Genomic DNA, 13,397 nt, shown 5'->3' on the forward strand with positions numbered 1-13,397 from the left:
TATATAATTTCTCAGAATTAACAACTTTATGTGAACTGGCCATGTCTTTTTTAGAATCTTTCCTTTAAATTTCTATTTGGGATAATGAATGAATCCCACAGAGAGGTAGAGAAACTGAGGTCAATATACTGTCCTGAGGGAAAAAAAAGAAAAAGAAAAAAGATGCCCAGGTAATGAATCTCAGCATTTAAGTGGCAGTGGGCCACCTATTGTCCTGAAGTAAAATTAAAAAAAGGAAACAACTCCCTTAAAAAAATAATAATAAAAAATAAAAGGACAAACAGAGGTGATTTTTAAGGTCCTTCTTATTTCACTTTTTTCTTAGTTGGAGTTTAAAAAGAGACATCAATCAATGTGTTTATTTTCTTCCTTCTCTTATTTCTTCAAATGGTAAAGAATCCACCTGCAATGCTGGAACCCTGGAATCAATTCCTGGGTTGGGAAGATCCCCTGGAGAAGGGAAGGGCTACCCACTCCGGTATTCTGGCCTGGAGAATTCCATGGACTGTATAGTCCATGGGATCGCAAAGAGTCAAACAGGACTGAGTGACTTTCATTTCACTTCATACATATATTTGGGCTTTCCTGGTAGCTCAGATGGTAAAGTATCCACCAGCAAGTCAGGAGACCTGGGTTCAATCCCTGGGTTGGGAAGATCCCATGGAGAAGGGCATGGCAACCGAGTCCAGAATTCTCGGAGTGGAGAATCCCCATGGACAGAGGAGCCTGGTGTTGAGTAGAGCTCCCTGTACTATACAGTGCATTCTTGCTGGTTATCTATCTTATGCATTGGAGAAGGAAATGGCAACCCACTCCAGTGTTCTTGCCTGGAGAATCCCAGGGATGGCGGAACCTGGTGGGCTGCCGTCTATGGGGTCGTGCAGAGTCGGACACGACTGAAGCGACTTAGCAGTAGCAGTTCATCTCAAGCTCCTGATTTATCCCTCCTACCCATGTTTCCTCTAAATGTTTTTGATATATATGTCTATTTCTGTTTTGTAAATAAATTCATTTGCATCTTAATTCACTGGTCCAAATTCTGTTATATATCTTGTTCAAATTCTGTTATATATCTAATTCATACATAAGAATAAAAGATCATGGTAAAGATAACATTTCCAAAATACTAAAAAAAAAAAAAAATCTTTTCTTTCAGGGAGATCTTCCAAATTAACTGGTCTATTTTCCAGCAAGCCCTTATTAGTACCTGCTAAGAGCATGGAATACACAGAAAGGGAAGCGGGGTCATTGCCTTCTGCTCATCAATACCATAACTGAGGCAATGAGATTCATCCATGTTGAAAGGTGGTTGACAAAGCTAGACAGATGCTGAATGGGAACTATTGACACAACACCTTATTGGGGTTCAGAGACAATTTGACAAATATTATAGTTCTTCAGAGAGAACTAGGATTTGTGATGGCTCTAAGATAAGAATTATTCTCCAGGTTGTAACCAAAGGCGTGGAAATTTGGATAATAGAGAAATCGCAAGCCACAGCCTAACACCTGGTCAGAACTCAAATATCTATTGAATATGTAGCACAATAAGGCACAGTCCTTTCACCTCCTGTGGTTTCAGTTACCATGGTCAACTGCAATTAGAAAATAGAAAATGGAACATTCCAGAAAGAAGTAACTTATAAGTTTACTTTGCCCACCGTCTGAGCACTGTGATGTAGTCTCTCCCCATCTCCTTGCATCCCACCAAGAACTGGGACCTGAATTTATCCCCTTGTTCATCGTGTCCTGCCTCTTAGTCGCTTAGTACCATCAGGATATTGTATTCACTGTCTCAGTATCACAGCACTAGTGTTCAGGTGACCCTTACTTTTCTTTAAAATGGCCTCAAAGCTCAAGAACAGTAATGCTGAAAATTTGAATATGCCAAAGAGAAGCCATAAAAATGTTTCTTTTACGTGAAAGGTCTCAAAAAAAAAAAAAAAAAAAGCCATCTGTATGCTAAGAGCTTCCCTAGTAACTCAGTGGTAAAGAATCTGCCTGCCAGTGCAGGAGATGCTGGAGTATGAAGTCTGATCCTCGGGTTGGGAAGATCCCCTGGAGAAGGGGATGGCAATCCACTCCAGTATTCTTGCCTGGAGAATCCCATGGACAGAGTAGCCTGGTGGGCTATAGTCCTTGGGATCTCAAAGAGTCTGAAAAAACTGAGCACACACGCCATGCTGAGGTTACTAACTTCATCTTTAAACCCAACGAATCTTCTATCTGTGAAACTGTGCAGAAGAAAAAAGCATTGTCCTAGTTTTGTTGTCACATCTCAAACTGCAGAAGTTACAGTCATAGATTCTTAGTTAAGGCAGAAAAGGAATTATATTTGTGCAGTGCTCACATAACTTTTATTAACTAATTCATTATAATTGTTTTACTTTATTATTGGTTACTGTTTTTATTCTCTTAGTGTGCCTAAGGAAAGTGAAAGTGTTATTCACTAAGTCATGTCTCTTTACTGAGTCTGACTCCTTGCTACCCCATGGACTGTAATCTACCAGGCTCCTCTGTCCATGGGGTTTTCCAGGCAGGAACACTGGAGTGGGTTGCCATTTCTTCCTCGGGGGAATCTTCCCAACTCAGGGATTGAACTTGAGTCTTCTGCATTGCAGGCAGATTCTTTACAGTCTGAGCCACCAGGGAAGTCCCTTACCATGTCTAACTTAATAATCAAACTTTATCACAGATATGCATGTACAGGGGAAAACAGTATGTATAGACCGAGTAGGAGGCATGGTTCCTGACATCTGCTGGGACTCTTTCATGGTGTCCCCCATATAGGGGTGCCAGCTGTGTTTTGAGCCACCCAATAAATATATGGGATATTTACTGCTGTCATCTCCAGACTGGAGATAAGAGAGCTAGAAATAGAAAGATTCTTTTTGAGCTGGAAAAGGTCACACATGCCTGAAATGAGTATTCAGGACAGCCCCAGAGCTTTCCGACTCCCAGCTGATGCAGAGTGATGAGCTCCCTGGAAAGGAAAACCCAAGGGTCAGTCTGGAAACTGAGGTGTGTGGAGGAAGCAATGGTTTTCAGTCTAGATTTTGGACTTCTTTCAATACTAGCTTGAAAGAATCAAGGTTTAGTCATAGATAGCATGAGGGCAGGGGCTTTGTAAGGGAGTGCAGATGTGTTCTGGAAGTCTGGGAAATTCTTATTTACATGCTTTCTATATCTTTCAAATACAAAAACCGTTGAAAAGGCTAGCTTGCTTCTTATTTCAATAATCTTTGAGAATATGCATTATACTGAAGACAGGACCAATTTGACAGCTCAAACCTACGATCCTCTATTGGACATAGACTTTAGGGCACTTTGGCTTTCAATTCATACCACTCTTGATATCTGGGACACCTGACATGTGATAAAATCATTTCTATATGTATTCAGTTCAGTTCAGTTGCTCAGTTATGTCCCACTCTTTGTGACCTGGACTGCAGCCCACCAGGCTTCCCTGTCCAACACCAACTCCCAGAGCTTGCTCAAACTCATGTCCATCGAGTCAGTGATGCCATCTAACCATCTCATCCTCTGTTGTCCCCTTCTCCTTCTGCCTTCAATCTTTCCCAGCATCAGGATCTTTTTCAATGAGTCAGTTCTACACATCAGGTGGCCAAAGTATTGGAGTTTCAGCTTCAGCATCAGTCCTTCCAATGAATACAATTCCATATGATGAATAAAATGCCTGAAAATATTTGTCACAAAAATCAAAGGTATTTCCTGTAATTCATGGTGTCTTTATTAGAATTAAGAAATTATGTAAAGTTTAAAAATAAAATAAAATTTAAAAAAAAGAATGTAAATTCATCATAAAGAATAAAAGAAATAAAAATCTGCAATAAAAGTAGAAGAAAACCAATCCAAAAATGTAAGAAAAAAAATTACTTTGGGAACAGAGAAGCCCTCAAGGAGAGAGATAAACTGATATTCTACTTTACAGGATAAATGAATTCTCTGCAGAGCAGTCGAGGAGGGAGAGAGGAAGGAAGTTATACGCTCATTTAAGTGTAACTTGAGGCCTTGCTAAGTAACTTAGCAAAAAATTGGAAGGGCTTTTTATCTTCAATCTGTGTTTACTGATATGTCCTGGCAGGTGGGTGATAAAGGTAAGAAGAGCATCATCTGTAGCCAGGTTGTTTTCTCCAAGTTCCATCAACACTATGGGCTCCAGCCCGTAAGTTGTAAAATGGTACCCATTTATGGACATAAAGGCCACTGCCTTCTGACACTCACAAAGCCTCCCATGCGGACACTGCTGCAAACACAAGATATAATGACAGCACATGTGTGGCCACCTGCATGTAACCACACATGAGACAAACAACAGCCCATCACCTACCATTACCTGGGAGCTCTTTCTTCACTCTGGCTGAATTTTTGAGTACAACCCATATTCCAGGACCTATTGTCCAGACCACCATGTCACATAGCACTCTTTCCAGGATGAACCTCCCTCTCTTCTTTGGCCATCTCACACCTTTAACTTTCTGTCTTAACACCACCTACTTGTTCCCTTAAGAATTCCTATTTTGTGATAAACAATTTCTTAATTTTTATTGAAGTATAGTTGATTTTCAATCTTCTCTTAGTTTCAGGCGTATGGCAAAGTAATTAAGTTACACACACAAAATATCTATTTTTTTCAAATTATTTTTTCTTATAGGTCATTAAAAAATATTGAGTATAATTCCCTGTGCTACACAGTAGGTCTTTTTTTGGTTCTCTCTTTTATATAGTAGTGTGTACAAGTTAATCCAAATTCCTAATTTATCCCTGCCCAACTTTTTTCTCTGTGGTAACCATAAGTTTGTTTTCCATGTCTGTGGGTCTGTTTCTATTTTGTATATAAATGCATTTTTATCAATTTTTTTAGATTCCATGTATAAGTGATATCATATGTTTGTGTTTCTTTGTGCAAGTTACTTCACTTTGTATGAAATGGATGGATCTCAGATCCATTAAGTAGATGAATCTCAAGATCCATCCTTGTTACTGCAAATGACATTATTTCATTTTTTTTTATGGCTGAGTAATACAATTTTCCATTGTATAAATATACCACATCTTCTCTATCCATTCATCTGTTGATGGACATTTAGGTTGGTTCCAAGTCTTGGCTTTTGTAAATAATGTTGCTATGAAAACTGAGGTGCATGTATCTTTTCAAAGATCTATATAGACATTTCTCAGAAGAAGACATACAGATGGCCAACAGGCACATGAAAAGATACTCAACATCATTAATTATTAGAGAAATGAAGACAAAAGCACAATGAATTGTCACTTCACACCAATCAGAATGACCATCATCAATAAGTCTACAAATGATAAATGCTGAAGAAGGTGTAAAGGGAATCCTCCTACACTACTTACTGATGGGAATGTAAATTGGTGCAGCCACTATGGAGAACAGTATGGAGGATCCTTAAACTAAAAATAGAGCTGCTGTATGAGTCTTCAATCCTTCTCCTGGACATATAGCCAGAGAAAACCATAATCCAAAAAGAAATATGCGCTCCAACGTGACAGACGAACATTTCTAACCTTTCAATTTCTTCGGTGAAATTTCCCGATACATGTGTGAAGCCACTGAGAACTAGCTCTCTCCTGAGGTTGGTATGTGCCATGTTGGGGCCACTTACTGTCTAGTACTGAGCCTTTGACAGAGGCTGGTGCAGGTCTGTGGCTTACTAATTCCATGCTGCAGTGATTGGATCACCGTTCCTCTAAGCGCCTTTCCTCACATCTTCTTTGTTTTAGTTTTTAAACTAAAGAGATTCTTCCCATTCTAATGGGATGCCATTTATATCATTTCTCTTAGACAATCTCTCATAGCATTTCAAGCCAGTTCTCCCCAGTAGCTTGTACACTAGAGCCTTTCTCTCCACTGACATTTTGAATAAATTGCAGTCCAAGATCTTTGCATTCATTTCCAGTGAATATTCCTGCCTACCACATCAGACAAGCACTTGGAGGATCAGTTCCTGTCTTCTTCCCAACAAGCCACTGGCAATCACAGATGTGGTCAGTCCACTTTCTGATCCAACCGTCCATGTGTCTGTTTCAGTGACGTCCTCCTGTGAATTATTTGTCTTCTTTGACCTCTGAACCCTCCTTTGCTATTGTTGTTCAGCTGCTAAGTCATGTCTGACTCTGCAACCGATTGGTCTGCAGCATGCTGGGCTTCCCTGTCCTTCATTATCTCCCAGAATTTTCTCAAATTCATGTCCTCTAAGTTGGAGGTGCCATCAAATCATCTCATCCTGTCATCTTCTTCTCCTGCCTTCAATCTTCTTTACAATGAGTTGACTCTTTGCAACAGGTGGCCAAAGTATTGGAACTTCAGCATCAGTCCTTCCAATGAATATTCAAGATTGATTTCCTTTAGGATTGACTGGTTTGATCTCCTTGCTGTCCAAGGGACTCTCAACAGTCTTCTCCAACACCACAGTTCGAAGGCATCAATTCTTTGGTGCTCAATCTTCTTAGGTTCAACTCTCACATCCACACATAACTGCTGGAAAACCATAGCTTTAATTAGACGGACCTTTGTCAGCAAAATGATGTCTGCGGGTTTCTACTATGTTTCTATAGTTCCCTATCTTTGATCTCATCTGTTTCCATTTTCACCCCTATTCACTTTAGAATTTATGACTCATCGTATATTCTGATATTTTGCCAATATCTTTCACCATCAATTTTGATTGTATTTCTAAAGCCTTGTTTGGAAGGGAAAAAGCAAAAACAACTCCATTCCTTGGTGAATCCAAAAGTATCCCCTGGTCCCCCTTTGTGCCTAGCTGCAGGAGACCCGGGTTCCATCCCTGGGTTGGGGAGATCCCCTGGAGAAGGAAATGGTAACCCACTCCAGTATTCCTATCTGGAGAACCCCATGGACAGAGAAGCCTGGCAGCCCATGGGGTCACAAGGGTTGGACATGACTTAGTGACTACAACCTCCACCACAGCTGGCTCAGTTCCTCTGGGAAAAACAGACAGCCTGATGGTGCTGTCAGTGTGTAACCAGAAATCTCACTTAGGTTTATTAGCAATGGCCAGAAATCCAATGAGCCACCGAACTGACCCACTTTCCTTCATTCTGCTCCAAATCTAAACTTTTCTAACTATTGATTTCCCTTGATGTTTTACTCCCTGACTTTAGATATTTTGTTACATTATAGAGAAAAAAGTAATCTTTACTGTGAAGTCCTTCAGCTGCCCACTATCAAATACAACAACCTACACCCTTTTCAGCCCTCCTTTCGTCCAGCTATCTGTCTCTTCTAGTGCAATTGAAGAGATGTCCCTTATTTTATTTAAGGCTAATTTATTTAGACCCTGCTGTGCAGGGTCTCCATTGCTATGAGGGCTTTTCTCTATTATGGCGAGCAGGAGTCATTCTTCATTGCAGTGCACGGGCTTCTTATTGCAGCGTGTGGACTTCTCATTGCAGTGGCTTCTGTTGTTGCCAGTGATGGGCTCTAGGGCTCATGCGCTCAGTAGATGCAGTTCCCAGACTCTAGAGCACAGACTCTATAGTTGTGATTCAGCTTAGTTACTCCCTGGCATGTGGGACCTTCCTGGACCAGGAATAGAACCCATGTCTCCTGCATTGGCAGGTGGATTCTTTACCACTGGACCAGCAGGGAAGACCTATTTAAGATAATTTTTATCGCATAGCTCTGGCTCACTCATAACAATACATTCTCAAAGACCAAAAGAGTAATGAAATTCAGTTAACTCTCCTCCAACTTCAAAACCAACCAAATAACCAACAGGCTAGGCAGTCAATCAGAAAACAGTTTCCAAAACCTGAAAAAGCTATTTTCTGTTTTACCACCATGTTTTCAGTTCACTTCCTGACTCATCAGCAGCTTTTGAAGCTGTTCTAGTGTTTTTTTTTTTTTTTTCCTGCCTCCAAACTGCTGTTTCCAGTATATTTGTCATATCTAGTTATAATGTATATTTCAATTTTTAATTTGTTTCATCTCCTGATAGCATGTATATTTCAATTTTTAATTTGTTTCATCTCCTGATAGAATTTGCCTATAGTAGCCATTTTCTCCTAAAGGATATTTTTCTTCTCTTGTTTTCTTTAAAATCATGTTTCCTTGTTTCAGTCCTATCAGTTTCTGCCTATTTTTTTTTTCCCCTCTAGCCAGGTCTCAAATGTAGATGCTCCAAAACAAGACTATATTTTTAGATCTCTCTACTACTCTGCCTACACACTTTCCTTAGAAATTTTATCTAACCCACTGGCTGCAATAACCATCTATATTATGACAACTATAAATTTTTATTTCCTGCCCCATTCTCTCTAGAGCAGCAGACTCCTGTATACAATTGGCTTGTGAAAACTCTGTGATAAATGTTCATTGTCACAACTAACTCAGTATACATGAGACAAACTCATCTCTCATTTTCTCACTGAAGCTTCAAACCTAGTTCTCGGCCATTCTTTCACATCCCAGTATGTATTATTAACAGACAACTAGTTTATCAAGTCCAAAACTTGAGAACCATGGTTTACTCCTTTTATTTTTTTCACTTCCTACATCTAATCAATAAAAAATAATTATCTTACTTTGGAGTCTTATCTACTCAATTTACTTTGATCCTACTATCAACATCCTTAGATAATCTCATTTTTGAGGTAGTTTGTCCTACAACCCCTAAACCTGTCTCTCATCTTTCATTTTTAACCTCACTCAATTCATTTCCACACGATACCTAGAGTCAATATTTTATTTTTATTTTTTTTTTGGTTTAATTTTTTTTAACTTAAATTTATTTATTTTAATTGGAGGCTAATTTTAAACTGATGTTCAGAGTCTTTGTCAATGCCCAGAACCTTTGACAGGACAGACATGACATCCCTGGATTTTCCCATCGTTCCTCTTTAGCCTTGATTGCCATCACAGTTTCTCATGAACTCTGTTCTCCAAGTACATGGGCTTGTTCATCCTCTTCATCCTGTGTCCCTTTGCCAGACTTAACATCTACTCGTATCTCATGTCTCAGTTTAAATATCTCTTCCTTCAGGATTCTTGAACCCTTATCTAGCTTAGGACTCTCTGCTCCCATAACATCCTTAAGATAGAGTTCATGTTTTTCAGTCACCCAGTCATGTCCTACTCTTTGCAACCCCATGGACTGCAAAGATATATTCCACACTTTGTTATAATTACTTACATAATTTCTGTCTTCTCTACTAGACTGTGAGCTCCATGAAATAAGGACTGTATCTAGCCTGCTTGTTGTTATACTAGAAGTACTTAATGTAATGGTCAGTTTAGACAATATGACCTAAAGGTACTTAATAAATAGTAGTTTACTTTCCCTCTCTCTAACCTTGTGTATCAGCATAGACTGGGTATAGTAAATATGGAAAATAAAAGAGAAAGAAAGAAAATGTTTTTATTATTATTCATACCTTCTGGTATATTATTTTGATGCATATTAATATTTTGGTTAATTGTTGTACTTTGTCATTATAGGCTCTCATAAGAAAATGCTTCTATTATACATAGTTAAAACTCTTTTTACAAAGACTTATATTTACTTTCTCCATAATTACTATCCAATTCAATTATCAAGAATTAAAAGGGAGAAAAATAAGCATTTTTCACATATTGGGCATCTTTTTTTTAACCCCTCCAAAAAATAACTAAAAAATCCAAACTGATTTCCCCAACTTTGAATGATGTTTATTATAAATGAAAAAAATAAGACTATCTTTCCTATTTCAGTTCTTTCATGATTATTATTTTGATGCCCCACTCATTCAGTACATTTTTCTTCTCTTTATTATGATCCTGTTTTGGGTTTTAAAAATTAGCCCCCTCAGCAATCAATGTATTTTTGGCAGGTAATATTATACATGTGCTTGATATGAGTAGTGTTGAGTCTATGAGATATATGATATAGTAAATACATGTTGTAAATATAGTTGTGGCCATTCTTTACATTTTGATGTTATTATATAGTCCTACTCTATCTCCTTTGCAGAAATATATAAACCTGTGTAATGTTGATATGATAATGCAAATATACTTACAGCACTCTCTACCCAAAATATTAGGTGACTTTCAATTGCTTAAAACAAAAAGTTGAATCTCTTAGAATGGTGATCAAAAATCCAAAGTATTTGTCTTTCTAAAAAACTCTTTTAGTCTTTTACTAGTATAATCCACCCATAAATATTGTAATGAAAGTACTGGTTTGAACGCAATCCTAATATGCCTAATACTTACCCATGACTTACCCATTGTTATGAAGTTGCCCCAGTGACTCAGTGGGTAAAGAATAAACCTGCAATGCAGGAGACATAGAACAGGAGGATTTGATCCCTGGGTCAGGAAGGTCCCCTGGAGGAAGAAATGGCAGCCCACTCCAGTATTCTTGCCTGAAAATTCCATGGACAGAGGAGCCTGGTGGGCTGCAGTCCATGGGGTTGCAAAGAGTGAGACATGACTTAGCCACTAAGCACACCCATTATTTCTAAATATCTTATTCCAGTCAGCTTAGAGAAGGAAATGGCAACCCACTCCAGTGTTCTTGCCTGGAGAATCCCAGGGATGGGGGAGCCTGGTGGGCTGCCATCTATGGGGTTGCACAGGGTCGGACACAACTGAAGCGACTTAGCAGCAGCAGCAGCAGCAGTAAATACCAACATACACATGAATTCTTTATTTCACCCTACAATGACTTTTGTTCTGTTTTCCCTGCGTGCTTCCACTTAATCTTTGTTGTAATTTATAGTAGCCGTGACAAGATACTTTCTTATCCTATCACTGTCTGTGTCTTCCTTGCTCAGTCATGTCTGACTCTTTGAGACCCTATGGACTATAGCCCACCAGGCTCCTCTGTCCATGGGGTTCTCCAGGAAAGAATACTGGATTGGTTTTCCATTTCCTTCTCTAGGGGATCTTCTTAACCAAAGGATTGAACCCGTGTTTCGCACATTGCAGGCAGTTGACCACCAGAGAAGTCCATCACTGTTTACATGTATACAAACCAAGCTTGTATATTCCTTGAAGGCAAGGGACATGGTTTGTTCATCTTCCTCATCCTTGAATTGTTCAGTATATGCACATATTTCTATTGAATTAGAAAAATGATTACTATATTAAAAGGATTGTCTCTAGGCTTTATTTAGCTAATAAATTTTTCACTTGCATTTAAGTGATTCTTCAAGGAAATTAATAATAGTTTGATAAAAGTAGAAGGAAGATTATATGATATAGAAACTGAAAATTTTGCCTGTTAAAGAAGATTGTGGGCTTCCCTGATACCTTAGTTGGTAAAGAATCTACTCCAGTACTCTTGATCTTCTCTTGTGGCTCAACTGGTAAATAATCCACCTGCAATGTGGGAGACCTGGGTTCGATCCCTGGGTTGGGAAGATCCCCTGGAGAAGGGATAGGCTATCCATTCCAGTATTCTGGCCTGGAGAATTCCACGGGTTGTGTAGTCCATGAGGTCACTCAGAAACCACTGAGTGACTTTCACTTTCACTTTCAAAGGAGATTGTTGTTGTTGTGTCTGACTCTTTTATGACCCCATGGACTGCTGTCCCCCAGGCTTCCCCGTCTGTGGGATCTCTCGGGCAAGAATACTGGAGTGGGTTTCCATTTCCTTCTCTGGAGGATCTTCCTGTCCCAGCGATCAAACCTGCGTCTTGTGCGTTTGCAGGTGAATTCTTTACTGCTGAGCCACCAGGGAAGCCCAGTAAAGGAGATACTGTCAATTAAAGAGGAATTAGATACACAGGTAAAACACTTCTTAAATTTTAGTATAAAACAACAAGAAAAAAAAATCATGGCTTATATAACTTTTAAACAAAATTCTATTTGCATTAAGTAAACTTAAATCAAATTCTACATAATTAGTATCAGTTATTTTCTGTTATGTTATTTAGGATGTCTTTTTAACCACAACATTATGTAGTGAGCTGTGATTGTTGGAAAGGATAATATAGTGTTGAAATATTTGGAAGTTGATCAGAAGTACAGAGGACCAAGTAAAGGAATGGGGAACATCAGTGTGCAGACCATGAGGAAAGCCACAGAGGTGCTGGTCGCCTTCTTCCCTCCATTTCCTTTCTCCTTCCCACCTTTCCTCCCTTCCTTCTTTTTGTCCTTCTTTTCTGTCTAAATTAAGGTTTTTTGTTGTGGAATTTCCCCCTGCCAACTGCCTCCCCCTGCCATTCCAAACTGCTGCTAAGTGAGTTATGTCTAAAAACGAAATGTTCTCCATCTGAGAGAAATCTTTCCAATACATGTGATGCATTAAACTGGCATGGTAGTGAAAGGATTCAATTCCTGTGACCCTCAGTGTTTTAAGGCTTGATTTTATTACCATATCAGATACCAATAGCTCGTCATTTAGATAGGTTAAGAGACTTCTGACTCTTGCAGATTATGTTAGCAAAGGAAATAAAGTTTCCATAATAAAGAACTCCTCACGAATATCTGTCTTATTTTCCTCGATCATAAAAAGCTTTCCAATGCCATCCCTAGTTGAATAGGTTGTCAAGTATTTAGAGGGAACATTTCTTTGCATGAAAATGGGCTGTCATAAAACAACAAGTGTGGCACCTCTCATAAAAATCAGGTCATTTTTATGAATATTTAACTTACTTTGAACTTTTCAGAAGGAAATAGTGACCTTGAAAACTTCTAGTAGCTATACCACATTGTAACACAAAGGCCACCGCTTCTGACATTAATCATGGGGGGTGAATGCCTGAAGCCATTCCTGGCTTTTCAAAGGGAAATATTAAAAGATAGAGGAACATGAAAATATTTATTATAAGCTATTTTATCATAAAAAACCCATAGAAATGATTGAGACCCACCAGCACAGGAGGGTTTTTTAAGACCTATTTTTAACATAAAGTTTACAGTTTTCTGTTTTCATTTCCTGTCAGCTGGAAATCAATATACTAGTAAAGCACTAACAATTTAATAACTTGCCTGCTAAATATTGGTTCAGTGTATTACCTTTTTATTGAGCTATGGAACCTTGATTTATGCAGAACCACAATAGAATTATTCTACATAAGTGAGCAGGCTTTTCTTGTGTTTTAATTTTTCAGACTGTTTACAGAAGTTTCAGGAAGACATTTAAAATTCACAGGAGAAATTCAGTAAGATAAAGAAACAAATATTTAGCCTCCTGTTAACTAAATCCTTTCTTTTGGAGCAGAATATTGACTAGGAACTATAATCCATGGAGGTCAAGAGCCCAAGTTTCAGAATCAAGCAGAAGGTGTGAGCACACCATTAGGTTTAAATTTGGCTAAGATTAAAACAGAGAATAGAAAAGACAGTGTCTCAGCCCTCAATTGGGCAAATATTCAAAATGATGAGACATCACATAATGC

The 13,397-nt window shown here is 38.6% G+C and overlaps 1 protein-coding gene across 1 annotated transcript in view; it reads left to right on the plus strand.

Moving 5' to 3' along the window:
* The window catches only part of GALNTL6 (polypeptide N-acetylgalactosaminyltransferase like 6), a 1,496,983-nt gene that overhangs the window by 234,329 nt on the left and 1,249,257 nt on the right, over positions 1–13,397 (plus strand). The gene's annotated exons all lie outside the window — the stretch shown is intronic.

Source organism: Bos indicus x Bos taurus, chromosome 8, assembly GCF_003369695.1.
Source record: "Bos indicus x Bos taurus breed Angus x Brahman F1 hybrid chromosome 8, Bos_hybrid_MaternalHap_v2.0, whole genome shotgun sequence".
NCBI classification, from domain to species: Eukaryota; Metazoa; Chordata; class Mammalia; order Artiodactyla; family Bovidae; genus Bos; species Bos indicus x Bos taurus.